At 42.7% G+C, this 25999-nt stretch overlaps 1 protein-coding gene across 2 annotated transcripts in view; it reads left to right on the plus strand.

Moving 5' to 3' along the window:
* The first annotated feature begins 9638 nt into the window (after positions 1 to 9638).
* Positions 9639 to 25999, plus strand: part of PTPN4 (protein tyrosine phosphatase non-receptor type 4) — a 110352-nt gene continuing 93991 nt past the window's right edge. For both annotated transcript variants that reach the window (XM_038182488.2, XM_038182487.2), the window contains exon 1: positions 9639 to 10192. The gene's annotated coding sequence lies outside the window, so the exon portion shown is untranslated. The remainder of the gene's footprint in view (positions 10193 to 25999) is intronic.

Here is a 25999-nt window from a genome sequence, read left to right on the forward strand (position 1 = left end):
AAGATAAAGCATAAAGGGGTGAAAAAAAAAAGATTATCTAATTGCACTGGCATACATTGTTCACTAAATTTGAGATTTTGTGGCATGCTCTTGGTATACCATTTCATACCTTAGGTAATTCCCTGGTACAGGTGCACATGAGTAATAACAGCAGTTGGAGCAGACTTGCCTTATCCCTCTGCCACACAGCTCCAAGTAAGATGCTGGATGAAGCCAGTGCAGTTACTCCAGTGGGAGACACATGAGTCTCATCTTCACACCATGCAGATACACAGACAGAGCAATGCTATCACTGCTTTGTTTTAAACACTTTATTCTGTGCCGAGTCGTCAAATTTATGTTATTTGACTCAATAAATGTTTGATGGTCTCAGTGTAGCATCTAGTGGAGAAAGGGTAAATAACAGAAAAAACGAAAGCAGACACTTGCTGTTAACCCTTGCGCAGTGCAGGGAGGAAAATGTGAACCATTGCTGAGCAAGGAGCAAAGAGTCACTGCCCGAAATCACCCAGAAAAACGCCTCAAGGGTTACTCTGAAGTGGCTGCAGTTCATGGGGTAAAACGAGGGGCTTGTACTCCAGTGGAGCAGGATGGTACCCCTGGCGGGGATTCAGCATGAGAGGGTCTCTGTGTCTGAATGAAGCAGGGCTTGCTTGCTCTTGCTGCCTTTCCGTAGGGTTGGATTTTTTTCCCAATAGGCTTTTGAGACATACCAAATCTCATCAGGTGCTGAAAAATGGGGTCCTACGTGTAATTATTCACACAAAGTTTATAGTTCAGAGATATTCTTTTAACATTTTACTTTATTATTATTATTATTAATAATATCATGATTGTATCCTGTTTACAAACAAATTAAGAGTAGAAGGTTTGTGGCAAAGAAAAGAAGAAAGACTCATTTTCAATAGCTGGGAACTTAGAGTAAATAAGAGGAGGCTTGTTTTTAATTATTTTCTTCAGATTTTATTGGGACTTTTTCATGTGCATAATGTCTGTGCTGCTGCATGGGGAGGTGAACAAAGGGAGCACAAATCCATACACCAGGATCTGCCTGTAGGCACAGCTGATGGTGGAGAGTCCTCCAGAAGCACCACTGCTGCGGAAGGGATACGGCTCTGAAATTAATGACGGGGTTGCGGAGCCAGTTCCTTATGATATGGCATGGAAATATGCTGCCTTGGGCAGAAATACAAAGTGGATGGTAAATATGTGCCTCATTAAGGGTAGCTCCAGAGTATGATGTGATTAATCCAAAACGATCAGAGATGCAATTTCCTTGCAGTTCACGAGGACTCAGTATGCTGCCACTGAGTCACAGAAGCATCTGTACCAGCCTGGTGGCACCAACCTATATGTAGCAGGAGGTTTGAGGGTTACCCATTCTGTGTTTCCCTTGCTAAATCTTCTACGCAAGATGGTGAAGATGATGGGAGGACTCTCATTAACCTGTCTTGGTGCAAAGAGTGTGGCTGCGGCTGCTGCCCTTGAGCAGGGAGGCTGCCAGGCTCATCTCTCAAAGTGCCTTTCAGCTTGATCCCAGTCACAGATCAGCCCCTATTTACTTGATGTTTTCTGCTTTCTCTGAACTGCTGATGGTACCCCTGTTCCTGTTTTCTGAGAGTGTAGGAAAGAGCAGCAGACACGACCACGCAAAATTTATCCACAGTCCAGCCAGCAATGGTGGCTGGATCTGGAGAAACAAGCCCCAGATTTCTACTTTGTGTACGGAGACAAATTTCTTGTGTGCTTTCAGCTATCCTAAACGTGGCTTGGGAGGACCAGCCAAAGCCAAGCATTCAAAGAGGAGTTTGTTCCCAAATTTTCAAGTACAAAATATATTTGCATTTTAATCTGCATTCTGTTTTTTTTTTTCTGAGTTTTTCAACTTTCTCATTTCCAAGTCCTCACTACTATTATGACTAGAAACGTCATAATTATTCTTATCATCTCTACTATGACTGCTCAAAACAATAATACATGAAAGCTAAGATTCGTAGATAATAAGCAAATTTCATGAGCTGTGGGCAACATTAGAGAGCTGCTGTAAGAATGGAGAGTTCAGATCAGATAAAAGCCACATTAAAATTGGAACTAATTGGAAGCCTCAATGCTGGTGTCATTGGAGAGATGAAGGAACGAGCCACCGTGTCCTCAGTGTGTGGTCCCTTTGTGGTTGAGCGAGATAGGTGCAGGTAGAATAGCAGTGTAAATGCACTGCAGTGCTGTTATCATTTTTAATTTGGCTATAGTCAACAGGGCTGACATGTCACTGCTGGCTCCTCCATGCCTCTGTTTCCCAACTAACCCAGAAGCTGTCACTGTGCCTGTGCTGAAGCATCTTTTCGTGGCTTTACCCAGGTTAACAGCAGTCAAATTGTTTGAAAATTTCCATCGGCTCTCTGGTCCCGTTGTCTTTGCTGGCTGTTTCTGAGGGGCGATGTCATCTGTGCTATTTTTAGTTTACATGTATTTTTAAGTACAAAAGGAACACACGCAACCTTTTTGCAGTCTTGATCTGAAAATAATTTTTTTCACTCAATTAGAAAATGCAGAGAGCTGAATTTTGTGTAAGTGATGATGCTTTTTATTATAATTAGCCTGGCTAATTCCTATACCATCAGTCCAAGCCTTCTAATAATTTTTGCTATTTATAATGTGAACTTTGGGACTACTTCAGTAAGCCAGAAAGTGAACGTTCTATGAATCGAGAATTCAGAACGAGCTGTACAGTTCCTGGAAGAACTTAACCGGTCAAAATCTCTCTTGACAATTTTAATTACTTTGTAGTGGGGCCAGAATGTGGGTGTACCAGGAAGCAGTTTGCACATACGCTTTGTTTAGCTGAATTGCTGCTGTGCTGTCTTTTGTGTCTTAGGAAAGGTCAAATTTGGCTGTTTTCTGTACTGTACATGGAAGTAGATCATTAATGCAAGGTAAAAGCAAACCACAACTGTCAATAAACACTCTTTTATTTTTCTCTTTAGAGACATTAACTTGTAGAAAACATTTACTTTTGAAATATGTCACGTTATACTGCAGCAAAGAAAAACGTTTTTAGGACTGGAGTTGCATTTCTGGCTATGGTTTACCATCAGCCTTTCACTGGTGCTCGCTGTTGGCAGACAATGTAGACCTCAAAACCTCAACTGTGAAACTGCCGAGCAGCGAGAGGTGACATATGGTCTCCTCTGTGCTTCAGATGAGTGAGTGCTTCTGTGCAAACTTTTGTAAAGGCGCCTGCAAAAGGCCAAAGAAACTGAACACTGCAGTGTTTTTTCTAACAATAAAACGTGAAGGGATGACCCAGCAGCCATTTTCCCTGCCCCTGTTTTAGATGTATTTCTGTTTTTCAAGAGATTTCCCAACGTCTTACTTGCAACTGAGCTGAAAAGTGAAAACTGCCCATCTGGAAGCCTGAGCTCATTCCAGTGCTTTCCTTTCAGAGTAAGGACATAAAACCAACAAAAGCAGCTTCTTTACAAAGGTGCAATGTGTATTCCTTATCTACCCGGGCTGCGTCAACTTACAGGGTAAAATCCCATGGCCTTTGCTCGGAAGTGGAAATCTTAGCGACAGAAATGCAAATAGCATCGAGCACCCAGTGCAGCACCCTGGGCTCGCACACCATCCTCACGGGAGTCGCTGCCCTGTAATGTTTAGCTCTGAAAGAAAACCATCTCAAATTCCTGAAAGTTACCTAGAGTTCAGCCAGATCCAGGTCTGGAATTTCTCAATAAAGATACTTAGAGAAAGAAAAAGGAAAAAAATAAAACCTGTGGACCTGGCATCAGCATGTCTGAGTTGCTCATTTCAGAATATATTTTTTTTTTTTTTTGTCACTATGGAAAGAAATCAATAGCAGAATGGAGCTAATTCGTTACAAATTGAGCCCATAATCCTCTGCTTTCTGAACGTTTCTTTCTCTCCTCTCCAATATTCCAGAAATTTTCTGACAAGTTGCAAAGCCGGGAGGCTTTGGTGGCAATCCGCAGCTCGATGGTTTACTGATGGACCTAGAAAAGGCAAAAGCTATTTTAAAACACAGCATAGCTCAAACCAAAGTTATAGGCTTGCTACTGAAATTACTGGGTGAGGTTCTTTGGGCTAAATCAAACTGGTGGTCTAACAAAATGGTCATTTTGGCTTTAACTCTATGAACGTAGTTTGCCTAAAATAAGACTGTTATGGATCTCATCTCAAAACTTTGATCAAATGCCTTTGAAGGTTCTAAAAGTGTTCATTAGACGTTTCTTTCACTACAATGTTTTATCAGGCTTTCTCATGTTCAATACCTACATTCAGGGATATGCTAGGAAGCAAAAGGTCTGAGACAGATGTCGTTCTGTCCCAGCAGTAATATGAGAAAGGCTGAACTGAGTCACTCCAAAGAACCAGATGACCTGGCACCCTGTATTTGGTAAAGAGCACGAGCATACACCTTGCAGCAGAAATATAAGGACACAGCAGTTACAGCTTCATTTTTCTTCCTATTTATCATCTCAGTTTCTGGTGATCTAAGAACAGTATTGAAGGCTAAGTCCACCTCTCTGCAAAGCAGCCTTTTCTTCCATTAATTCGTCTAGTTACTTCTTGCAGCCCTTAATATTTTTGACACCTTAAATATCTCATCGCAATGCATTAGCAAAATTAAGCAGATGTTGTTTAAATAGTACTTCGTTCTGTTTGTTTTATGCCTCCATCTGAAAAAAGTATGAGATTAATCTGAATTCTTGTAAGAAAGGAGTAATTGTTCCCTGTTCACCTCTCCTGTGTCAGTCACGATTTCTGATATCTGTGTTATATCTCCCAGTTGTCATCTATTTTCTGGGTAATCCTGTGGTACCTGATCTGCCTTACTCAGGAGGTGCTCAGTCTTTCCGATAACCCGGTCACTCTTTTATCTGTCTTTTTGTATGTTTTTCTACTGCTTAAGAGGCTCCTGCATGTTGAGGTGCAGAACTTTGAGTAGTATGTAAGGGAAGAGTGTACTTCCTGAGGGTTTATGGAGTAGCATTATGTTTTATGTTTGCTTTTTAATTCTCTTCTTTCTCTATCAGTCTGAACTGCCTCTTTGACCACCACTGAGATAACGTTTTCAGAAAACTAACCACAGTGACTCCAAAATACCTTGCTAACTGATGCAAACTAATTTAGTGACTGCCGTATTGCAGTCTTGGTTTTGGTTATCCTGAATAATTGTGAATCACCAGAAAATGTTATCTCACTGTTCAATCCTATTACATTTACCCTTTGTGAACATGTTTTAAAGCGTGGGTCCCCTGGGAATCACACTGGTTGCTCCCCTTTGCAATCATTTACCCTTCTCTTCCTTTCAACGCAGTTACTAATCACAAAAGGAGTTCCTCTCTTACGCTTTATAAAAATGCTTTGGGCAACCTATATACATTATTGCTTAATCTGGGCTGCATGTTAAATGTTCTTCATGTCATGTGTAGAGTCCCGTTATTGCTCGGGCAGGGAAGATCCCTGGAACACACTGTGCCTCCCCTCTGTCCCATACATTTGGATTTCCTTTCTGTGGAAATCAGACTGAGGGCAAAGGCAATCTGGGAAGAGAAGGAGCGGAGGCAGGAGACGACAGAGGATGATATGTACTTGGTCCTCTTCCAACCGGGAGTTGGACTGTGGCTGAGAAGGACTCCGAGGTCCCAATGTTTATACAAAGCCTGTATAAACCAGTCCCCTTTATCAAAGTTTGCTGACGTTTTCAAAGCACTCTAACAAAGCCGCAGTTTCCAGCTCTTCCCATTATATGGTAATGAACCATGTGTTAGTCTGACTGGTCTGTCATTTCCAGCTTTTCCCTAAAGCCTTTCCCAAAAGCTGGTATGGGTATGTCAGTGCTCCTTTCCTCCAGCACAGACTTCACTCCGAACTGCCAATTACAAAACACAACTAATAATACAGTGTGCTGGGGGTGGCTCTGAAATCTCTTACAAGGATACCAGAGTTTGGGAACTTTTTTTCTGACTTCACCCTTTCAAAGGTTTTGTTGTAGCAATTACCTCAGACTCCACCATAATGAACAATGGCAGAAAAATCCTACTTTGATTTTATCCTGTGGGTTTCTTGAATGCTCCTGTTATACCTGATGCTTGCTGGTTCCTCATGTTCCCTGGCAGTTCTCCTGTTCTTGATGTATTTGGAAAAGTTTTTATGCTGCAAAATATTTTTTGGCCTGCTTTATTATGGTTTTATATTTAACTCGCCAGAGTGTATGCTATTCGTCTTTTGGACAGAAGCAGAAAATAACAGTATTCCACAAGTGAGTGCACAGACGACGTTCACAAAAGGCTCAGGTATTTGCAGTGGGTATCTAAAAATGCAGTCTTGGGGTACTTCAATGCATGGTGAAGGCAGGGGAGTTTGGTGAGGGCTGGAAGGAGGAAAAATGACTTGGCAAAATGTGGCCCAGGGACTGTATCTGTTTACATTTCCTTCAGCTTTCATTCTCAGTCCACGTATTCCTAGAGGGTTATCTTTTAAATATATTTTAAAGAGAAATTCAGACAGCTCCCAAACTGCACAACAGCTGTAGCAAGCTTATTAGCACAAATTATTATTACGCAGTATTGTAGCAGCTCACGTTGTGGAGCCGTATTGCGCCAGGTATTGCACAAACGTGAAGTGAAAGTTGGTCCCTGCCCCAAACAACGAACGGGTTCTGTCCCCATAGCTTACATAGCACATTGCTGAACAAGCACTCTCAGTATTTATGACCCTACCACATTTTAAGAGTGATCCCAAGGCCATGTTCAAGCACCAGCTTGCCTGCTGTTCACACGTCAATGGCACGCTCCACGTGCGATTTGGCCAATCTGGATTTAGGGCTGTGCCCGCGCCCCTTAAATTCCAGTAAGCAAGGCATCTAAGTGTTTTGCTGAATCAGGATCCCTCTTTGTAGAAAATGTATCTGCTATTAAACATACATTATGCTTGCTCTTAGTGTTAAGTGCCTTGTGTCCTGCCCCTTTCCCAGCTAACCTCCACCTGTGGTGAGAGCCATTCATCTTGAATTGCTTTAATGCAGTGTTTAAGTATGTCAGCTTGGCAACAACGCAGTTTGCATGGTATTTCAGTGAGAGGTTTAAAATCCCATTCACATTTTTAATATGTGTTTCTCTCACATAAATTATCCCAGCTTGGTTGGCAGGTCCTGCATGAGTAATAAGGTTGTTGGCACAAACACGTATCACAGATCTATTAGGAAAATAGAATCTTTTGTTTGTTCCTACACTTATACCAGAGCTATGAGATTTAACTTCTACAAAACAGTTTAGATACTACTTTAAAACACAGATACTTGTGTTTTCCTAGCAGTACGTTACTACTTGTGAAGATAACATATCCCCTCCAAAAGGTATCAGCGACAATAGAGATAAATCCCCATGCACAAGTGTGAATATTAAGCTCATGCTATGTGACCTAGCTATGCAAAAGGCAGCTTTCATGGCTTCTGCAGGCAGGCAGACGGTAGCCGAAAACTTGCTCTTACATAAAAGAGCCGCTACTGAAAGAGAAGTGAGCTGAATGCAGTTTTTACATATGAAAGGAACGTGTTCCCTTTCTGGTAAATAATGACAGAGTCACATTTCAGTTTGCTTTCTCTCTTTCATTCATAATTCTGAGAGGTGGTCACTCTGTGTTTAACCCACAACAAATCACAACTCTGCAAAGTTAAGTTCTCTGCTGCTTATGCTGAAGTCCACGTTATAAGGCCAGAGCAATGTCTGTACCCAAGTATCCTGCAGTGCAATTTTGCTCCATTTGTGTTGTAAGATCACGAGCTGGAGAACTTTGTCTCAATATCTATTTTTAAAGCATTCAGAACTCTTGCAATGTAGGCCTGACCTGAGCACACAGTGGGAATCTTCCACTGTGTGGTATTTAGGGCTTTGAATCAAGCCTTCTGTAAACAATGAATTATGGGGCTAATAAGGTATTGTGAGGAAACAGCTTTGAAGTGTCTAGCCTTTAATATCTGTATGTCTCACCAATTTTGTGTCAGATTAGGAAAACATATCCTTTCATAACAGCTTACGGTTACAGTTGCTAAATAAACGTTGTGAGGTTCTACAGTCACATTGAGTGGTTTGGATTGTTTCTTTATTACACTGTATAAAATATTAACTGTTGTTATTCTCAAACTGAAGGTAACAGTATGTTTGACATAATACAGGCACAAGTAAAGAAAATTATGCGAAAACGTGAGAGGCACACTTTGAAGCTTATGTGCAAACGGATTAAAATGTATCTATGCAACTTGTGAATAAATTCATCATGATCTGAAAGTGAATTATCAGGAAACCAAGGCAACTCTGCAGCTACGGCTCTCTGTAATGCACAGAAGAACGTATTTCATCCACTGCTGGAGAGGCTGGCAGCATTTCAGAAATGCAGAACTCAGTTATTGGATGTCTCTGGATACAAGCACAATGAGTTTGTCAATATAACTACGGAAATGTTCAAGCGGAGCTGGAGCAAGACACAATAAGGAATGGCATTACTGATGCTGTGTGTGTCATTCCACGGCCTTTATGACGTCCGCCTGGGAATTCGTTCAGTCCAGGACAACTGTTTACACTTCAAACTTGGTAATTTTATTTATGGACTTTCATTAACAAAGTTTAAACAAGAGCAATTTCTAAGTGCTTTCCAGTAACAATCTTTGAAAAGTCTGCTAGGTAAACGTGCTCCGCAGATTGCGCATTGTCTAGCATTCCTGCTTGACTGCCTTCCCCAAACTCTCTTCCACCCTGATTCATTCAATGTGGTCCTGAGAGAGGAGAGCTCAGCGAGGCGATGCTGTGAGGCGATGCTGTGTGCCCCGACACTCACACAGACCAGATGGAGGAGGAGGCCAAGAGGCTGTGTGGGTTATTCAGCCTAGCAAAACGAAGCGGGTATGGCCTGTGAAAGCAAACCGGGGGTAACCACCACCCAGAGGCTATTTAAGCAGAGGAGCAAGGCTGGCACAAATGGCTGTAATATGGCCGTGAACAAATTTAGGCTGGAAGCAGGGTTCCAGACATCAGAGGAGTGACACTTCGGGAAGCCTCCGAACAAGGAGCTGTGCGAGCTGCCTCAGCGTCATCCTGCATTGCTGCGTGGGGGGTTGTGGAAGCCCAGAACTCCTTCCCAGCCGCGTTATTCTGCGTGCCGAGGGCTGGTTATGAACGGCTGTACTTTAACAATTCGGGATTCGGAATAATAACTCGGGATTATGTAAGGGCAGCGGCTGTCACCCGCCGCCGCGCAGCCACCCCTCCCCTCACAGCCCCTGCCACAGCCGCCCCGCGCCCGCTGAGCGCTGCGGCCCGACCCGCTCCGCTCGGCGTGACTGACAGCTCAGGCAGCCAATCCACCGCCCCCGTCCTTTGATTGACGGCATATCCACCCAATCAGGCTACGAGCCGCACTCCGCCCTGCCTCCCACCTCAGCGGGGGGGCGGAGCTAAGCGTCCCTCTCGCGACGTTTTCCCGCTCCCCCCCCCCCTCCAGCCCGCCGCCGGGTGCCGGCGCGGCCGCCATGTTGGTTGCTAGGCTGCTGCTGCCCGCGTGAGGCGGGAGCGGGCGGGGCGGGGAGGGGAGGGGAGGGGAGGGGAGGCGGCGCCGTTCCTCCCCCTGCTCCCCCCCGGGCCGCCGGGCGTCAGGCGGCGCCGTGCCCCGAGTGAGGGCTGCGAGGGGGCAGCCGCGGCCCCGCCGGCTGCTCAGCTGTGAGGAGAGCGGGGAGGGAGGGGCGGGAGAGGAGCCGGAGGGGGCTCCGCCGCCTTCCTCCCCCCTCCTCCTCCTCCTCCTCCAGCCCTTTTCCCCTCGGCCCAGCCGCCGCAGTACGATGCGGGCCCCGCTGCCGCCGAGGCCGCGGCCGGGCCGGGCTCTGCGGGGGGACTGAGGGGCGGCGTCGAGGGAAAAAAAGGGGGGGGGGGGGGGGCGGGTGCGGCGAGGAGAGGCGAGGCGAGGAGGGGCGGGGCCGGCCCCGAGCGCGGCCCCGGGCGCGCCCCCGCCTGCTGCGCGCACGGGCACGGGCGCGCGCGCGCGCGGGGGGTCGCGGGGCGGCAGCGGCGAGCGCAGCCCCCGCGCCTCTCCCCTCCGCGCTCCCGCGGCCGCCCCCCCCCCCCCAACCACCGCGTCTCCCCCGCTCCATCGGCAAGGACGTGGCTGTTATATGAAGGTAAGGGGGCGGGGAGGGCTTGGGGGGCCGTGACCCCCCTCGGAGGGGGGGATCTTGGGGCGAAACCTGGCTGTGGGGGTGTCCCGGGGGGGTGTAGGGTTGGTTTGCGGCAGGTCGGAGGGGAAAGTTGGCGGCCGTGCGCTTCCCAGGGCTTCCCAGGCACACGCACGTTGCCCTGGCTGTGGCCGGGGAGAAGGGGCTGGAGCGGCGCTGGGCAGGCGGCGGGTCCCGTCCATCCCCCCCCCCCCGGGGGGCTCTCGGTGCCCGCCTGCCCGCTGATGTAACCGCCTGGGGCTCCCCGGCCACCGCGCACCTGGGGCTGGTGCCTCGCCTCGGCTGCTGCCGTGCGAGGTTTGGGGAGGGAGAGCCGGCCCCTTCCCCTCTCAAAAAAAAAAAAAAAAAAAAAAAAAAAAGCCTCCCGGAGCTCAGCTCGCTCTGCCGGCGTGGGTGAAGCGCGCCCACCGGCGCCGAGAGCGAGCCGATGGGATGGGGAAAGCACACGCGGGTGAACTTTGTGCTGAGCCTCCCCGATTGCAGCCTTTTATTTATTTATTTAATTTTTATTTAAACCGTGACACGGGAAATATTCGTCTCGCTGGTGTATTACAGAAGTGCTAATGGCTTGCGGCTGAACCGTCGTTGTTAGCCGGTAGCCTGCACATGCATTTTCCCAGCTGCGGGTATCGCTCGCCCTGAGCTCAACTCGGCTGCATGGCACCGGGGTCTTGTGGCTGCTGCCGGCATCGCTGGGAGCCCCCCGGGGGTGCTCGCACACATGCAGGCATTTATGAGCTCGTTACCTTATAAATATGGGCTGCAGGAGCACACCGGGGAGATTAAAACCGGTAAAAACGTCATCTTAATAGACGTCTATATCGAGGGAAAGCTTTCCAGTTCGTTGCCTAAATATAAAATATTCAGTATCGTAATCTTATGGATGCCATTTTCTTGACAATGGATTTCTTGCTTCGCTGACCTAAAAAGTTATTTTTACATATTGGCGTATAACTCAGGTTTGCACCATGTTGATAAAATATTATTCCGAGTGATAAGCTTACAAATACGTACGTGTGTTTCTACACATTTCCCAGGCACGTTTTTGCTTTATAAGCTCAGAAATGTAACTGTGGGTCTGATTTTTTGAAGATAACTTTGTTGTCATTACAGCCTCTATGTATTTTTAGATTTCTGTTACTTTTTTTTTAAAACTAAAGCAAACATTGAAATATAAATACGTTTCCATCAAAAGCAAAAATGTTGTAATATTTTACCTTTTAGTGTGTTTTCTTTGTGTCTGCTGTTAAGTTTGTTTGAAATCAGATTCACCTTCTTAGGGTTTAGTTTGGTGGTGTTTTTTTTTTTTTTTCTTGTTAATTACAGTTTTCCATGAAATGTCTTATTTGCTGCCATGCTTTATAATTCTGTTGTCCTGCTGAAGCCCTGTTGAGGTTGTACATAGCAGTATTGATTGAACACCCTTGCTAAAAATACTGTCGGGGTTGGGTGTGCTTACAGTGTCGTTGCAGGAAAGTTAAGTCTGCCCTGTTTTTCTGTGAGCAGAACGAGTGGCTGATTATTAGCAGCTACATTTGTCAAAGCCCCGAATAAAAATCAAAATCCTGTGATCTTAGGAGTAATGCTAGTTGCTCCATTGAGTGGCCGAACTCTCTGTTAGCGGACAGAGTTCATTAAGTGCTATTTACATGTCAGTGCCATTAGCATATTTTGAATATATGGTAAGCCAATACCCAGGGCACATCATTTTGGCTCTGTTCCTGCAGTGCCCCCTGTTTGGGCAGAAGGATCCACCTACCCCCAGCTCGCAGCAGGAACTGAAGCTTAACCACTGGCTCTGGAGGCACGAGGCCGATGTTTATCGAGAACATTTGCTGCGTGTGAATGTTTTGCGTGTTTTGTTGTTAACCTCCGTGTTTGTGTGGCACGTCGTACAGGCTTCAGTGCTTGCAAAGAGCTACGTGGTTGGCACCCCGAATAACAGCTGAATGTGAGTGTGTGGCAGGGTGATTTTGTGAAAATGAAATATTTTCCTTGAACTTGCTTGCCTGTTTTATCTGATCAGGAAGATCCTGATCAGTATTTGGGGGCTGTGTCCCTCTGGGGCCTTGTTATCCTTGGCAGGTTGTTTTATGAAAGTTTTGCTGAATGTACGTGGAAATTTTTTGTGCATCATTTTATGCTTATGTGTAAAATGTGGACTGTCTGTTGTACAAGCGTGTTCTGGAAAACTGAGTGGAGGTTGCAACTTTGAAATTAGTGGAAGGGAAGATACCAGGATGGTGTGCTTGGTCCTGAAAGCTAACCTGTGCATAGGAAAGAAAGCTAGAATGGCTTGCTGGTGGCATTTCAGATGGTTGGATGAGGTAAAGGGATTGCGTTAAGGGTCTTTCTGATTCTGTGCTAACTCTTTAGTTTATCTAAGCAATCAAAACAAATAGTCACATGCCACGTTTCATTTGGCACTGAAGTCACCATTAGATTATTTTTCTGAAACTGCTAAAAAGTGAGTTTCTGTGGCCTGTTTTCCTAGGTCTTCACACTGCCATTAGCTAGATCCTCTGGTACATCGGGATTCTGCCTCGTCCCTCCTCTGCTCCCCCGCCCCCCGGCCAGTCTGGGTTTAAATTTGGTACAAGATCACATGAATCCCATGCCTTCACATCCTGTTTTTGTGTCACCTCACTTCCATTCTCACCAATTATAAAAATGGTCAAACAAGAGAATCTTTCAGCAGATGGTTGACTGTGCGTTGTTTTTTTTTAATACCTCGCTTTCACTCTGGTGCTGTCACTTTTCATAAAATGGCCAGGCAAAATTCTCGTGAGTTTCACTGTGATCCAGCCTAAACAGCTGTAAAAATGGTTTGTATGTGTGTATAATGCGGGCCTGTTTGTAGAGGGAAGAAGGAACGGTGAAGGTAGAAGAAAAAGGGAAGGGGAGGATGGTTTGGGCAGAAGGCAGACCCAGGAGGAGAGCGGCGTGGTAACGTAACAGCAGCTCTTGCTGTCTGGGCCAGCTGTTCATATATGCTCATTTGGGAACAGAAGCTGTTTTTCCTCGAGGACTTGTAATCCATTGAAATAGCACAAAATAGTTCTGTGTAGGCTTCTGAAAGCCTTTTTAATTTCCAAGATTTTAAAATTTTCTGGAAGTAATCTCTGCTATGTTTCGTCACAGGATTACATAGCAGAATCTCCTTTCCCAGTTTGGAGAATTTCACAATTATTAGGAAACTCTTGCTGCTTATCACTTATACCATGATTTCTTCAGGCATACAGTAGTTACTGTGCTCACAGAAGTCTCACTGACATGTCACCATACAAGGCTGAGATGCCCAGATGCAGGTTACAGGAACGTGGCTGTTTTGCAGTGGTCTGCGTTACTCAGCTCAAGTCTGTGCTGATCGTGTGTGCTGTGGCCCAACGTGTCCTACAGAGCATTACAGCTTGTAGGCAAATAGTTACTCAGGTAAATCAGACAGGCATAACTAAATGGATTTTTGTTTGAAATGTGGGAGTTCAACCAGCTTTTATTTTTCTCAGCTTTTGCACCTTGGAAGAAGAAATAGGTGATGCAATTAGACCTCTGTTTGCACGCTCCTTTGTCTTGCACTGCAATTACTTTTTGGACAAGTTAAAGGCGACTGTTGAATGATAAATGCAAGTCTCTGTGAGTGGTTTATGAGATACAGCCATCTCTGCAGTTCCACGAGGAAGGGAGAAATAGCTAATATCTATTTATAAATAAACTGTCTTTTAATTATAAGTACTTATGCTCTTTAATGAAGAGTGCTTTAGGAAATATTTTCACCAATTGGAGATTGAAATGCAGTTGCTGGTTAAGAGTTCTCAGGCCATCCGTGAGAGATAAGAGATAAATAAAATTGATAACACCCTTAGAGCATGTGTGTTCTCACATTTCCTTTCAGGCTTCCTTTAACTTCCCTGGGGTTAACTGCCCGAGAGAACAACTGAATTATTCTGCGTGACCAAAGCCCAGACCTTCACATGAAAACCAAATGTGTTGCTAGCAGGGATTCATGTTTTCATACATATAGTTTTTAAATTTAGAATCGTGTTTATTAGAATGAAGGAGGATATTCCAGTACCTTCAGTATCTTGTCAACTTTTTTATTTTTTATTTTTTTGGATACCAAATACTTAGTGATTTTGAATTTAATGCGGAAAACTTTCTTCTAATGTGCTGCTTTTGGGATGTTGCTCCAGTCTGGAGGCCCTACTTACATGTAATTTTGCTATAATTTTGCTATTTTGTGGTAGTTTTCATAAACTGTTTTAAAATTCAAGAGTAAGCTCTTAGCATTACTTTTGTGGAGAAAAATTTATTAGGAGTAACAATGTCAATTGATTTGGGTTTATGTCTATTAACTGTGTATGGGTTAAACATATGTTCCTTCCTTACTTGGCTGTAAAGGAATATTAACTTTTAAGGAAGCTGAATGGCATTTAAGCACTTTCTGAATGCTTTGGCCATTTCATTGCACTTGTGTACCACCGTCTCCTTGCCCTACAAGAAAAACAGTAACTAATCCCCCAAACAATGTTGTGTTTCTCTTGCAAAGGACAGGCATGGAAAAAGGCCTCTGTCAGTGCAGCCCTGAAACTGAGTAATGAAAGTTATATTTCAAACTTTTTTCTCAGATCAGAAAAATATTCTCAGATAAGACTTATCTTTTTTTTTTTTTTCAGTTTGTAGTTGTGTTGCTGTTATTATTTTTAAAATGGCATCAGTCATTAAAACCAGAAATTGAAACTGTATCTGCAGCAGATAGCTCTCCATGTAAACCAAAGCAGCAGCTGGTAAAAGATAAGGGCCTGCTGGGGCTCCTTTGTCTGGGAGAGATGTGCTAACATATTTGGTCTTGGAAGAAGGTTAACAAGCAAGATTCCTCTGTTTTCTTTTTGCAGCAGAAGGTGGTATTTGCGAAACAGTTAAGCAAAGTCAATAGCCAGGATTTGATGCACTGGAAAGCTGCTGGTATTTATTTATTTATTTATTTTTAGGAATAAATTCAAGCATGCCATACAAGAAGCTTGTGCCCCCTCTTGTCTGTGCCAGTAGAGAGCCAGCGCTGAACTAACTCGACAGAAATGTACTAGAGGTTTGGTTCCTGCCTCTGTCTCCTCAGGTTGGGAACCTTTTCAGGAAGGGCACACAGAAATGCAGCAGTCACTAATAATGTTCTTTGGACTCCCAGGTTAACGTTTTTTGTCTGGATGTGCTAAAAGGCAGTTTCCTGGTGGTGGTTTGTCAGTATATAATTACAAGTATGAGAAATGTGTTTGTTGTAAGGTGAAAAGTTACTTCTAGAAAAAAACAAGATCTTTAAAAGTCACTCCAAGGAAAAGTGATAAACCAAAATGGGATTCCCTTCTCTAGGGTCAGGAAAAGATGCTTCCCAGATCTCATACCAGTGACTTGATGCTTTTGCTTTAAGAAACAGAATGATGTCACTTGTGAGGAAAATCCCCATAGCAAAACTGATTTTTTCACTAACCTTGTAGTGAATTCATAATTTTTTTTTTTGTGGGTGGGGGGCGGGTGGGGAGGGTTGAGGGGTGGGTGGAGGGAGACCTGCAGTTTTTCCTTGACAGCTTGGCTTTGAAGAGAGTTAAAGTGAACATCTGTCACTTTGTGCTTGTCTGCGGTGATGCTTGCAACAAGCTCTTAGTGCCATCTGAAACAGTACCATGACATTTTTCATCTTCCAAAGCAGGAGTGGGGGCAGATGACCAGTGCTGCTGGTGGCCCATAGCCTTGCCTTCGAGGTCATTTTCTCCCATGCAGGTTGTGCATTGGCCACTTCTGTGTCATGTCCATAAGCCGCGTGCAGCCTCAGTGCTGTTCCTTATATGTGTTACTGAGTTTGTGTGGTGTTCTTATTTAGAGAAGATGTTCTTCAGGAAAAGGGAAGTGTATTATTTAGTTTGACTTCTCAAAAATTAAGTTTTAACACTTGGCATATGAATTTCAAATCACTGTGGCCTGTAACTTCCAAGCTGTGAGCTTCTATTAAAGCTTTCCTTGGAAGAGGTTTTCAGCTTTTTGGGGGAGGCAGGTTGCTGTTATGATTGATGCCGCAGTCTGTTTTACTACTTGTGTGCAAATGAGAGTGTAGGTTAGTCTCGGGAATCCTAATCTGCAAATAATTCCCCACTTAGTACGATTTAGGTTTGTGGGTTGGCTCTGCAGGAAGATATTGCAGGCATCCTGCTAGCTCGTCTGGATGCACGTACTTTAGGTGGAGTGCATCTCTTCTAATCTAATGTTTCGAAGGACCTTCCAGATGTAATGTGTGTTAAGAAGAGGTGCTTGGAAGCTGAAACTGTGGCTACATCCTTAAAGCTGAAGAGAGGTATCACCTTGTCTGAGCCTGGATGAAAAACAGGGGAGAGGGGAAACTGGGAAGGACGGCTTTCCTGCAGCGCTTATGGAAGCTATAAGGTTTAGGAAAACAAAATTAAAAAGGAAAAGGGAATATATTTTTTGTTTAATATCAACAAATCTCATTACCTCATGGGAGGCTTCTGCTGAAGTAACTGTGGTTTGCACAACCACAGGAGGTGGAAACTGAAACCCAGAAGTGGTATTACAGTGGAACAGATCAATCTGCTGCATGATTGGCTCCTACTTCCAAAATTTTTTTGAGCATTTCGTTGCTTCTTTTGTTTCTGTGATCTTTATTATACGTCAGTGATTTGGGTGTTTCTGTGTACAGCAAATACAATGACTTCTGGTTGTGCTGCTGGACTTTCTTCTCAAGTTCGCAATGTGCAACTGGGTAAGGAGGGATAGAGCATTAATGGTGGTAAGAGTAAAAATAACCTTTCACTATTAATCTTTTACTCCTATTTTTCATTATATGAATTGAAATATACCGTACTAGCTATACAAACCATCCACTTTGGAAGTAGCTTGAACTTTTTAAACTTCCTGTCTTCCTATGAAGAAATAATTTAATTTTGGTGATTTTCTCAGAAAAACTTACCTAGCTTTTGCTGTGCTTTTCTGTGTGTCCTGACCTGCTTACAATGCTTCTGGCACTTTCCCTTAACAGATCTACTCTTACCTTAGAGATGTAAGGCACTGGTGATACTGTCATCTGTTCCCCCGGCACCTACTATGGATTTGAGTCATTTGTTCGCCAGCTCTTAGATCAGCTGGGGGGAGCACATTTGGTGACTGTGCGAGAGGCAGGAGGCTGCGGATGCTTGCTGTGGTCGTTTTTTAAAACAGTTTCTGGCTTCTCGCAGTCCCTGTGCTTGCAGGGGCTGGATTCTCTTCTAATTTCTCAACAGCTACGTAAAATTTACTGGATTGAATAATAGATGCATTAAATACATTAATTAAAATATCTCTGCTTTTCAAAACCATGCCACACTAAAGGCTAAAATAGATACAATAAGAAAACGAGGCCTGGGTAACCACAATATACAGTTACACTTGGAACAGGGTTCCTCTGGAGAAGACTAAAAAAAATAGGCTGAAAATTAACATCTGACAAAAAACCCTCTAAGAGGAAATTCCTACAGGAGAACTTCATTCTTGAGATTAATTAAATGAAAGATTAGAAATTCTCTAGATGGCTGTAAGCTATTTAATAAAACCGAAGCAAGCAATTAAAATACTCAGTTTTAGTTACCAGCAGAGGCATTGCTCCTTTTTATGATCCTGGTGTTGTGTCGCTGTCCCCCCATTGCATATGTTCTGCCTTTTACAGGAAAGCTATATGTGCAGCTTATTAATGCTAGACATTTTCCGCAGAAGGATTTTCATTAAGAAAAAACACAAAACATGATGTAGGAAAAAAAAAGGTGATGTAGATAATAACTTCTTTGGCTTTGAGAACACACATGCGGCCTTGAGAAAACAGAAATAAAAGTGCTTTGTAGGAATTATACTAATGAAATGTATGTGAGACTAGTTTGAAAGAGAAACTTGATTAACATCTGAAACTTCAGCTAACATTTAGCCACCTCTTGGTAGCACTTCCACTGCCAATAAAACTGCTCCTGCTTTCTCAAACCTCTGGTTTCTTCCATTTCTAAATTATAACAATTCAAGTATTTTTCAGTACACCTCTTTACAATATTTTTTCCTATGTCTTCCAGACAAAATGATTATTTCTAACTGTTCTGGAAAATGATTGTAGTTCCCCTAGTATCTGCAGAAGTCGTTTTCCACTTCAGCCTTTCATATTCGCTCAGAATACATTCTGCATTCTGCTGCACCTGGTGTGCCCTGACAACTGCGTGTGCTCCAGCAGTTGTCTGTAACAAACTGCAGGTCGGGGCTGTGCTGTATCACCACAGATCCATCCCTCGTCTGAGGGCACTGTGTGATAGCAAATCGCATCGTCACGGGAGGGAGAAAATGCCTAACTGCAAGTTGCCAATGGTTTCTGGAAAATTGAAGTAGTTGCCATAGTTCAGCAGAGTTACGATGCCACAAGGAAAATGGGAAAGATAGAAAAACTGCATCTCTTGTATGCCAAGTAGTGCTATTATACTAAGTTGCTCCAAATTAAGTTCCTGGCTGTATAAGTTGTTAGAGTGTTCTGTGATGAGATTTCTTCAGAAGTCCTTACTACTTTCTGCTGGCAGTTCATGAGCAAACAGATGTGATCTTCAGTGAAAATAACGATAGATTAGCACAGAAGTTTCTGAAGATGACCTTCTTAGCACTATTGTAATGTATTGTATTGTATTTTCTGTTGTAAACAGAAAACCACATTCTAAAAATCTGCTTTCCAAACTTAAATGACTATAATTAGTGTTCTGAAGAAGCAACAGTCAACTTTTTCTTTTGGCAATGCATAAATATATTCATTTTTATAACATTTTACATAAAACACATAATCCATTGTCAGACTTTAATGCAGAATGTTAAAAAGGAAGAGCATGGCTGTTCATTCTATTAATAATGATTGTGTGTCTAAATTAAAATGAAAAAAGTGTTGACTAACTATTCCTGAAACAAATCAGCTTTATTTTTATTGTAGCTCCCAAAGTATGGAAGTGGGTTTGAAGCCCACTTTGCTGTGTACAATTAATAGAAAACAAATCATGCTTTGAAGGCCTTTGGTTTCTGTAGATGGGGTTTCTTTTCAAATAACAGACCCATGTCCTTCCAGTTGCTGGCATACCCAGCTGCCCTGAAAATGCTTCAAGGTGTCTTAAGAATGACATAGAAGTAATGAGTGCTTGTGAATGAAGGCATTAGGGACCCCAGGCCCAAGCCTTTGGTGCATTTCCAGTACTTGCAGATAATATCATTGTTATGAACACATATTGTAAAACGTGAACTAATGTGTCCTAAAATCAGTAGGGGATTATAGTTAAGAAGTGTATTGGTTCAGGGTCTATGATCTAACTAATGTATATTGCATACTTCAGATACATCTGTGCATGTGCTAAATAAAATACCTTCATGTTGGTGCATAGCGGACAGCAGGCTGGAGTGATAACGCTTGAAAATTCCTTAATACCAAATACACGTTTTACTGCAGAACATATTTCAAGAGTATGCCGAGAATTTTTGAAATAATAGTTGAGAAGCAAATCCTGACATTCATGCTTCCCCTTCAGGAGTGACGGAAATATATTTCGTATATTGTTTTTGTGTTAGACTTAATCATTTCCGCCAAAGCATCTTACATGCACTTCAAAAAAAAAAAAGTTGAAATGTTCTGTTGACTTTTTGAAACTTTTTTTTGGCAATGTTAGGCTCTCCATTTATTTTGTCCCTTGTTTAACAGTTTTTTGTGTGTGTTTTCAAAAGCACTTCCATTCACCATTCAAGGAATTCAATAGAATTCTAATAGGAACCGCACATAAATAACTACAGAAATCAATGCTCCAATTCAGCCAAGAGTTTTTTGTGACTTCAAAAGCCACAAGAGCATTTATTATTAGAAACATACAATTGACTTTTCTTGTATTATCATTTTGCATAGTGATTTGGTTTTTACCACCACAACAAGATGTTTGACAGTTTCATTTGAAAATGATGTATTTACATCCTGCGTTCCACAACAGTTTAATTTTTATCAATTCTGTGAAACCACATCCATGGCAATTTGCATGTTCAGCGCTGGGCAAAGGTTTGGTGAAATACTCACTCGGAAATTTTTCCTCAAAGGTCAACCGAATGCTAAGTCCAGTCTCCCGTTCCCGTATTGTAATGAAAATATAAAAAAACTTCTGATGTGTAGGGTTATTGGATTAATTTTCATATATACAAAACTCAAAGTAAAGCATCTCCCGTCCCTTGGAAATGTTTCTGAGGTGTCCTTCTGGCTGCAGAGGTGAGCTGCTATAGCCCAGGGCTGTCCTGCATGTCCCTGCAGCGTGCAGTGGTCTCACTGTCCCCTGACCACGTCTCTGCTAGGAATCCTTCTGGTCCCCAAGCTCTTGGCCGGGCTGGAGTGAGGGAGCTGGTCTCCAAGGAAGTAGCTTCAGCACTCTATGAGCCTTGGCAAGTCGGTGCTTATTTTGGTAGAAAGAACCAGAGCTTGATAACAGGATGGTATGACCTGAAATCCAGCACCCTGACTGCCTTAGTAATGGGCTGCTGGAGGCTTTGGGGCAGCTCTTGTGTGCACTTTCGGGTAGCTTTTAGTGTAGTCTTACCACATAGGGTGGAAAGCACACCCAGGAGGAAACAGAGGTTTGACAGGAGAGCATTTAAATGCTTGTCCATTTTTTTGTGTTTATGTTTTGCTTTTCACAGTTCAATTTATTTTCCAAACTATCTGCAAGTTACTGGCAGGGGCTTCTAGGTGCCAATAGCCTTCCCCCAGCCTCCTAATTCCTGCTCACTAGGCAGTCTGATGCTGCTGCTCTGAGGAACTGCCTCCTGGCATTTTGTTTTGGGAGAGACCTGGTGCTGAGACTTCACTGCATGGCCCCTGAGTTCCCTCCAGATGCAGACCGGCCGTGCCATCCTCCCGCACCTTGCTGCGTAAGCAGGTGCTGCAGCGCTACATGCCTGTCTTGGTGCTCGGGAGCATTTCTGTCAGCGGGGCGGAGAGGAGAGGAAGCAAAGCCTGTCTCTAGTCCTCTCTCCTAACAGTTGTTGGAGTGAAAAGGATACCCAGGTGAAACTTCTACTGCAACTTGAGAAAGGTTTTGATTGTGATCAGGGGGAAGAGAGGCGAGAGTGGAGCATGATGAAGAGCAAGACTCCTAACACAGTGTGGTAACTGCAGCTACATTAATGTTTAGTGGTTCCGCTATCCCTTGGAGTTATGTGAATTTAAGATTAAGTGTTAAGATTAAGTGTTGTCATGGTGTTATCTTAAATAACAAAGGAAGTGAAGTCAGACCTTCTTTTGGTTCTTCAAAGTTCTTCCCCATTTCCTTTGACCACTTCTGTCTAATTCTGGTTGTATTTGAGTCAGCTGCTTTCAGCTTGACACTTAGGTCACTTAGGCATCCACAAAGTTAGTATATGCTAATGTCTGCGTTTCTGCTGACTGACAGGTACACGAAAACCTACCTTACTTCTGTCACTGGAACACGAAGCTTCTTTTAATTTACCTGGCCATTCAGCATTTACAGAAACAAGATACTAGAATGTCGCTGGCGTAATTCGCTCACTAATTTGTTAGCCTAATGTCTGAGATCTGCTAAGCAGGGTTTAATTACTGAAACATTCTCTGACCCTTCCTGGGTTCTCATAGATAGGTGGTGTTTAACTGGTATCTGAGCTGGGGTAGAGAAAATAAAAATGGGGTACTAAAAATATAACAAAAAATATATAATATTTTTGTATTTATATATTTAGGTGAGCCTGGTTCTGTTAAGGGGCAAAAGAGGCTCTTTAGATTTATCTGAAATCAAGCATTCCTTTTTTTTAATGTTTGTGTGGATCTGCTTCTTTGTGAAACCCCATTTTATGACAGTAAGCAAGACACAAACCATACAATTCATGCTGTTCTTGAAGCAATTCTGAGTGTTACCCATCCCCTCTTGCATTGCTTCTCTTCTCTAGCCAGTCCCAAATGTATGGGGGAAAGGCAAAAAAACAGCTGGAATTTGTTTTGAATGCAAGAGAAACAGAAGAGAAAAAGAAACAGATAAAACATGGGGAACACTGGGAAAGAAGCAGTATTCCCAGCCCTTGTAGGTAATTCCCAGAAAACCTGAAGCGGAGTTATTAAAATGTTGTTATTTGTATGAAGCAACAAAGACTTTATTGCTTGATGCCAGACACCGCTCCATAGCTCCACTCTATCATGTAATCCATTTTATTGAACATCGTTTCAAACTGACTGAGGTTCCTTAACCAGCCTGTTTATAGAACAGGTGGTTAGAAATTTACTTCAGAGACAAAAATATAGTCCTAAATTTAGACTAAATTCTTCCCTGACCACTTCATTTACTCTATTTTGTACTTACCATTCCTATTCCAGAAGTGCTTTCTTCTGCCTGCGCAGTTTGTCTGAGTGCTGCTGTCCCCTGTATCGTTTATAAAATTTGGCGTTATGTTTTGAGCTTCTTAATAAACATTCCACCAGCTATACGTGGAGAAAAAAATAAATCATGTTTCAAAATAATTACAAACTATTACAGCTTCAATCCCAATTTTACAATGTCAGATAAAGCAGTCTGTTTTTTTTCTGTATTTCATCTTTATTGGGCTTTTTTCATTTTGATAATGCTTGGTGCTGGAACACATCTGTGTATTTTTTGAGGTTCTAACAGCTAATCCATGTGAGCTTTTGCAATACTGAGGGGATCATCTATGCCCGACTAAGCATCCTCATATGAGGAATTCCCTCTTACAACAGCATGACATAGCTGGCTTGTTTGCATCTTATGGCCTGCTAAAAATATTTTCTTTCCTTCCCACTTACCTTCTACAATCCTCCTCAGCAGAAATGGTGTCTGACCAGTTTGTGTGCTGGTCAGTGTTTTTGTAGTTGGTTATGCCTGCTTGGTAAAGTACAGATGTTGTCTGAACTTACTCTAAATTTCAGTAAATCACTGAATTAGGTGCCTATGAGTGGTTATTTAAAAGTGAAGGCTATTGGGATTAGTAGAGAAAACAAATTGGATCAGCAGCTGACCATATAGGTGACTGCAAATGGCTATACTGTAAGAGCAACTAACAGGATGGAGGGAGATTATTAGTCATGCTCTTCAAAAATCAGTCTTGAAATTAATTCTGTCTCATTACATTCGTTAATAACCTTGGTGCAGGAATTATGTCTCTTCTTATTAAAAGCTGTAGATAACAAAGTTCAGAAAATTGAGTATTTCAGACAACGGGATTATTCTGTAAGGAAAATAAGGAACTCATAGATCTGAGCGCTAAAAAACTAATATGATTTAATAATACGAAATCAAGTCTTTAAGGCATCAGAGCTTTTCTTTGCTTTTAGGAAAATCACCGGTAGCAATTTCAGTAACCGTTCTCAATATGAAGAACGAGCGAGGCTAACGTGGCACCAGGTATCAGTGGCTCAATGTGAGGGCAGAGTGTGTCTGTTACTTCTGTGCCCTGCCTGGGCTGCCCAGTAGTTTTGGTGGTGACTTGGTGACAGAAAAGAACTGGGGACACACATCCAAAGTTTCACCAGCAGCACCAAGTTGGGATAACTGTAAGTATGTTGGGGACCATTTCAACATAGAATTTGTACGTGTTGTTTTTCAAACTTGTCAAGAAAAGTTAGGGTGGAATTCGTTAGCACTTGCAGAAGATAGAATTAGGGTATTTTTTAATGCACTCAGAAAATTATCTTCTAAAAAATGCACTATTTCTTTTTTAAAAGTTTAGAGAGGTTCTCTCGAACAGTTGTTTTCCAGACTTTCTTTAGTTTTGTATGAGAACACACCTGGAAACAAATATCATTCTTTGAGAGTTCTGAAATACTAGTTTTTAAGAGGAATTATATAAATGGGATTCCAATTCATTAGACACGTTTACAAGTTAAATATGAATATTAGAAACTTCCATTAGCAGCAATGCATGCACTATAAGCAGATCGACTGGTTTACTGAGATTATGCCAACGAACTGAAATAATGGCCTCTTACTTCAGGAGATCTGTGCTGAAATCAGCTGAGGTCATAAGAGAAATTCTGGTTCTGTCCCCGTTTCTTGCAGAAAGAATGCTGCTAGTCAGCGCCACAGCGGGCCAGACAAAAGGCTGATCAGCGGGAACATCTGGATCTCGCTGTCAAATGGCCCAGTGTAGTAACACAGCTAATTGCAGCTTGCTCTTAACCTTTATGTCCTAATTCACGTTTGCAGTGCTTGCAATAGCATTATCAGACTGATAGGCTTTTTTTTTTTTTAATGTTTGTTTAAAAAAGGAAAAATCTTTCTTACTTTTGAGCAATTGATGTGATTTTAGTGATTGTGAGACAAGTAATGTCCTTTAAAGACTTAATGCATCTACTCTGTGGACTGGTCTGGCTGTTCTGAAACACTTTTTTCAGTGCTGACAGTGCAGCAAGGTGGGCTGGCCATGTGTTTCAAACCCTAAGGAAGTGCCGAATGCTTTTCATGCTTTATATGTCTTATGTATGTTGTGTACACCAACAGGATCTCTCACAGATACTGCACGTTTTAGTTCAATGCTGAACTGCCTTTTCTGTACAATCTCTGTTCCTGCTTGTTTTTCATCTCATCAGAGCTTGCTTGGGTCAAAAAAAAAAAAAGCTAAGAATAAACAGTACAGGATTTGTCTACATAGAAAATAGTTGTAAAACAAAATTCTGCTAACAAGCAAAATCATTATTTCAAACTTATTTTACTCATGGGCTTTCTCATTCAGTATTGAGTGTCCAATTGACCTTTGGTTGAATCCTTTCCTGTAGAGTAATAAAGGCAGCCTTACTGTTCAATAAATGGGTTATGTTAGGGAGAGATACAAAGAGAAAGAGAGAAAAAAAAAAAAAAAAGAAAAAGAGATGTGCTGGATTTTCAGTGAACTGGACTGAAATCTGAGCATCTGAAGCTTGAGCTTTTGGGGAAGGCTCCTTTTATTTGTAATTCCCCCAGGAAAAAGGTTTTGTGGACTGTTTCCTGGATCTTAAACATCTTAATGATCAAAATATATTTTGACCATTAAATTAGAACGGACATGAAGTTCATATTTCATGCGATTGTTCAAAATTTTTTCTTGATGAGCTCCGAAGCACTTACAGCAGCTCGGGAAAGTAAGCCCGAAAACATTATGTAATCTCTGAATTCAAAGATTCAAGTAGATTTCGGATGAATCTAAAAAATACTTGTATTAATAGTATCCTCAGTTACACTCTGGCTGTGACGTACATGTTTTTGTGCTGTAGCATTTATTGTTGCAGTACCTATACCGATGCCTTGTGTAGACGTTTTCCCAAATGTTTTAACAGCCAGAGGGAATTAAGCCTCTGTCCCCTCCACACTTGCCTTGAGCGTAGCAGTAATACATCCCTCCCTTGAGCACAGGATACCCTCCGTAGCACATTTCTCTGTGGTTATACAGATTTCTAAACATAAATTATAAAGGAATTGGTCTAAACTGTATTAACATGCAGCCTTTCCAGAGGAGCGTATGGATTCGTGGGCATTGTAGGTTCTGATGGATTAGCAGAACTCTTTTCTCAACAAAAATATCAACATGTGAAGGCTTTCACTTACAAAAGTCTGCCCCTTACTGTTGAGATGCTTATGGCTGATGCAGCTCCCCAAACCTGCACAGAGCCTGCCATAGTTTCTAGAAGCAGGTTTTCATGCCATTGAATTGCCTTTCCGCTTCTGATTGCAGTGCCCCCAT

This window comes from Anas platyrhynchos, chromosome 7 (genome assembly GCF_047663525.1).
Source record: "Anas platyrhynchos isolate ZD024472 breed Pekin duck chromosome 7, IASCAAS_PekinDuck_T2T, whole genome shotgun sequence".
NCBI classification, from domain to species: Eukaryota; Metazoa; Chordata; class Aves; order Anseriformes; family Anatidae; genus Anas; species Anas platyrhynchos.